At 37.8% G+C, this 5,537-nt stretch overlaps 1 protein-coding gene across 1 annotated transcript in view; it reads right to left on the bottom strand.

The window, feature by feature from the left end:
• Positions 1–5,537, bottom strand: part of MEI4 (meiotic double-stranded break formation protein 4) — a 126,421-nt gene that overhangs the window by 27,867 nt on the left and 93,017 nt on the right. The window lies entirely within an intron of this gene.

The following is a 5,537-nucleotide window of genomic DNA, read 5'->3' on the forward strand; positions in this document are numbered from 1 at the left end:
GGATAGGATGGAGGTTAGGAATAATGAATGGGAAGAATTGAAAGGGTCTTCTGTCCCAATAAATTAATTCGGTTAGTAATTCTTTAGCAAATATTTATTCAATACTTCATTGTAACTTTAATTTTAAAATATTATCATAAGATTGAAGAAGAGCTGTCCAAGGTTTAGCCCTTGTTTCTATACAAAATTATTCCCAAAATGGCAGTTCAGGTACATATACATTATTTACCCAAATGTAAGAGGATTCTGAATTTAAAAGGACCCCCCCTCAATAATTAGATTCTAAACCAGAGGTGGGCAATTATTTCGGTCGGAGGGCCGCTTACTGAGTTTTGGCAAGCCATCAAGGGCTGCATGACAGGTAGCCAGGGGTGATAAATATTAATTTTCTAAATTTCTGAGGGACCCCGCAGGCCAGACAGAATGGCCTGGCGGGCCACATCTGGCCCACAGGCCTCATTTTGCCCACCCCTGTTCTAAACATTAAAAAATATATAATTTTTATACAATTTTCCATATCTAGAATCTAATTTTTGGAGGGTAAAGTCATCCTTTACCACCACTGCATAGGCGGGTACAGGCAACTCAGGGGGCAAGTAGTTATGAGCAGCAATGTGGGTTTTCCAGAAAATTTTGAATAGGAAAATTTTCTGAAAATTTTTCTAATATCCTAAATAGAGCATGATCTGAGTTAGCATATTTATTTGATTTACATTTTGTAAAAACTAAAAAAAGGACCCCCATGTTAATGTTATGTCCCAATAGCCACAATATTTGAACTGAAATATTTGATTAGGAAAAAAAATAAATAGAGCACACTTAATGTAGTTTAAATGTTATATTCAAACACATTCAAAGTTTTATGTAGAAAGAAATTATTTTTATTGGAATACTTTTAAAAATGTAAAGACAATACACAATAGCATGTACTTCCTTTACACTGTTTGTTTAAATTTAAGAAAAAAATGAAGGCACTGAAAACTGCTGACACTAATTTTGGCACACCCAAAGAATGGTGCATGATATACTGTGGTTGTCTACTCATCTACTTCAACAGAGTTTAACTCTCTTCCACTGAGGTCATTATGGCACCTCCAGTTTCACTGTCACTATCTGTGTAGAATCACTTGCACTATTTATTAGTTCCATTTCAGAATCAGATTAAGGTAAATCTGATTCAGAACTACTTGAACCACATTGTCTTTCGCTAAAGGATGGTTTTGCCAATGAGTCTATGGGCAAGGACCACTTATCATCATGCTTCATCTTCTTCACTAATTGTGCTTCTGACGGATTCTCTAGAAGCAAGAGATTTTGAGAAATAGAAACAAGCTTAGTAGTGCGTTCATTTGTTAGTCTATTCTTCTTTTTTTGTCTTGATTCAGCAGAAAGCCTTCCAGTTCCGTTCGCAAGAAGCTGCTGTTGGTGGAATGCTTAGGATCCTTAGAGCAATCCTAGACAACATTACAGTATACCTTCCACCATGTGAGAGGAGACATATTCTCTGCTGCCCGCCAAATGATGTCTTTGCTCCAAAGTTTTTCTTTTGTGCAGTACTTGGCAATATCTGTTGTCACAGCTATTTAATCAATGTTGGGGACATTATTCACTACTTCCATAATTGTGGAACTATATATAGTTTATAATTTCCATAATTGTATCGAAAGCAGTAGATAATTCATCTTCTGATAAATGTTTTCCTCTGTGTTGAGGATCCAAAAGGTTTGCTGCTAGATGAACTGAATGAGAGCAAAACTCAGATCTCTTAGTAAACATTTGTTTTACTACTTGTTCTTTGGATAGAGGTGAAGAAGGCTAAGCTCAATTACATTTTCATTCAGTTGTCTGAAAATCTCTGGAATATTTGAAAGGCTCGGTGTATCTCCTTCAAGTTTCTTGATAGCCACTGAAAAAGGTAGTAGAAAATTGAATGCTCCTTGAACTCAAACGCAGAACACATCATTGTCGAGAATCTGCTTCCCTATGTTCATGGGAATAATCAGGGATACTGTGTCATCTATTGAACCACACTGCAAACAGTTCTTTGTGCTCAGCAAACTATATAAACACTTTGTAGCTGAGCCCCATCTAGTTTTTCCTGGCAATAAAAGTAATTTCTTCAAAGTCTGATTAGCAACATGAAGATTGTTAAATACCTTCACAACTGCTTTGCAGTTTGCCAATATTGTCTTCATTGTATTCACACTTACTATGTCCTTTGCCAGAAGATTCAACCCATAAGCAAGACAAACAAATACTATTAAATGAGAATACTTTGCCTTTAATATTTGCCATGCAGCTTTCATGTTACTCACATTATCAGTTACAAGGGCTTGTATCCAGGAGGGACCTTGCACTTTCAATCATCACTCAGTAATTTGGCTATATATTCACCTGTATGACAAGAAGATTTGGTAGCAATTGCTTTCATGAATATTGGTTCACGTGTTACTATAATGTTCAATAAAGAATTTCCCTGTATATCAGTCTATCCATCTGACATCAGAGTCAGTGACTCTGCTTGACCAATCCTTTGAATAACCATTGTTTGACCTCTCTCATACTCTCTATCTAAGAGAGAATGTGATAAGCAATAACATGATGGTAACTTATATGATGGGTGAATTAGTTTGTACTGTTCCTTCCAGTATTGATTTTCAGTTATGGAAAGAGGTGTACCACTTGCAAATATAGCTCAAGCTAATGTCTCATATGCTTTTTTCTTAATCTTCTTTTGACATTTTGTCCACAAAGCTTGATAAAAAGCTTGACTGTCTTGAACAGCATTCATTCCTGCCTGTGGCAGGGGGTCAGGCTAGATGCTCTGTTCAGGTCCCTCCTGACCCTAGCTACTATGAAACTATGAACGGATACTCATGGCGGATCACATATCTGGTGCCTGTAATCTTGAAAGTGAGGATCCTGCTTCTTCTTCCCCCCAGATCCAACAGCTCAACATTTTCATTTTCCATTTATTGCAAATATGCTATTTCACTTGAACTACCAAGTTTCTGCAACAAAAGGGGGAACAGATTTTTATTTTTGCCTACTCTCATCTGGCTTCAACCATCAGAAAGAGAAGGAAAAGCGGCAGGGAGCTTGCTTCCCCTTTCCCTGCCAGAAAGAACACTCTGCTGCTCAACTTGGTGCTCAGTTGCCCTGGGACTGCAGAGCCCAAAGGAAGTATAGTCTGGCCTCTGTCATTGGCCAGAAGACTAAGGTCACTGTGCTGGGTTGAAATAATTAACTATTTATCTATTATGTAATTAAGAATATATATATTGTTAAGCCTAAGCCACTTTGGGTACTTAGTACAAGCAGAAAACCAGGCTGCAAAAATTTTAAATTAATAAATAATAGCCAAGAGTTGCATTAGCAACTTTTAAAACAATGTTTTAAAACTATATAGATGCTAGTCTGTACTGTGTGTTGTTTAACATATTAGTTTGTTTATGCACATAGGATTCCTGAAGTAGACTTTTCTCAGATATTGTTGTTCCACCACTTCATTGTATTAACTTTATGCATAAGGCTTGTACTCTTTCAGGACAGTTCCTACATGTTATTCAATGTTTCTTCATTCTTGTTGCGTTGTTAGCATCCACCTGCCCGCAATATTTACATCTACCAACTTTCTTCCTTCCTTCAGTGGCTTAAACTTCACTATAATGATGCCACACACTACTTGTTTTCTGATTTGGCATTATTATGACTACTTCAAAGCAAATCACTAAAAAACTAACAGATCTTATGCAAACACTTCCAACTTCAACTCAAGAAAAGAAATGAGACACTCCTCTGTTTTTGCTGAACTGACAGTGAAACACAAATTAATCATGGTTAGTTTTGCTTTCACTTGCAGTCTGAAATGACATAAGAATTTCAGTTGGCCTGCACAGCCACTTAGGTGAATTTATAACTTGATTTTTGGTTTGGATTATTATGTGAGTGTATTTACCCTCCTGCTTACAAATCAATAAAGCACATATAAAGCACTCTCTCACACACTTCATAGGGATAATCACCCAACAGAAATTCATTGTTGGGGTCCCAGGGTCTGGTGAACTGAGTTGCTGTTTACAGAACCTGCAAGTCTGAAGCCACTGTCCCCTAGAAACAGCTCGTCTACCCTCCCAGCCCCAGTGCTGTTTTCAGAATGGGAGGGGAGAAAGGGAGAGGAGGGAGCACATTCTGGGGGCTCCCCAGCTGGTGCTGGAGGGTAGGGCTGGTGGACCCTCCAGCGCTGGTTGAAAAAAATCCAGGCCAAACTCCCTTTGCTCCCTTTCCCCCTTCCCATTCTTATAACAGCTCTGGGACAGAGGGCCATGCAGGCAGAAGTTACTAAAGTGAAGCCACTCCATTTTAGACCATCTTCATCTGAACCTGATGCAACGAGGGTTCAGATTTTTGTGGGATCGGGCCCTTTTAACAATAAAGCAATGCATTTCTGTTTGGTCACAGCTGTAGAGAGCTTTTAGGGGCCAAGTCCGACAGAAACTGTTGCTTCTGTCTGCACCAAGAGAAAATGCAAATTGGGTATCATAGCAATAATTAAATGTGCCTAAACACTTTGATTTACATGCTCTGCTGCCTTCCTATTAGTATTGCTTCAGAAGCCTAAAGTACTTGACCAAGATTACTTCAACTGTCATCACTTCAACACGCAAGATAATTTTACTTATACCACACACCCTACCCAAACACACATCATGATAGCTCGATTTTTCTTTTACTTCAGGCATTCTAAACATGCCAGGATGTTAGGCAACAGATGAATCCCACTGGGATTTTCTGCAAAGCTGTGGAAAAAAGTAACCTGATGATGCACATTTGCTTGTTTATGCAAAGTGTCTATCCCACTCACTTATTAGTTTTAATCTAAGTTAACAGAAATTTGGATAGTGTAGTGAGCAGGTTTGTTATTACCCTGAAATAGAATAGTTTTCTGATAAGCATACTGTTAGGTTTACAATAATTTAGATTATTAGGAAGTATTAGCTTTACAGCTGAATACAAGGCATGACCTGTGGCCTAGCAATGCAGCTGACCACAAGGCAGATTGATAGCTAAGCCTTTGCTTGTGTCAAGTAACCATTTTAACTGTATTAAGCATTTTCTGAGTTAAAAGCAGCAAGTATCTCTGTGTCTGTGCGCTAAAAAATCAGCTACAGCAAAAAATAAGATAAGACAGGGAAACCATTGTTCTGGGTGCACTGGTTGTGTCCTTGAGAAGTATCTACTACTGTGTAAGGTTTTGCTAACATATTATAATGTTACTGTTACTTAACTTTTAGCTTTTAAAAAAGTGCTAGTTCAGCTTAATAGAAATATGCTGTTACAAAGATTTGAAAAGCACCGCCCAAGTATTGCTTTTTTTGCCCTTTTTCAGTCTTTTGGAATCTTACCTTATCCCCCATAAGTTTGCTCATATAACAGCCAAAGTTTCTACTATTACTTCAGCCAGTTCCTGCCATCAGGCAGCTAGCCCTTTTTCATGAAGACTTAAGGTTAAAAAAAAAAAAAAAAAAAAATATTAA

Source organism: Alligator sinensis, unplaced genomic scaffold (genome assembly GCF_000455745.1).
Source record: "Alligator sinensis unplaced genomic scaffold, ASM45574v1 scaffold37_1, whole genome shotgun sequence".
In the NCBI taxonomy this organism is placed as follows: Eukaryota; Metazoa; Chordata; order Crocodylia; family Alligatoridae; genus Alligator; species Alligator sinensis.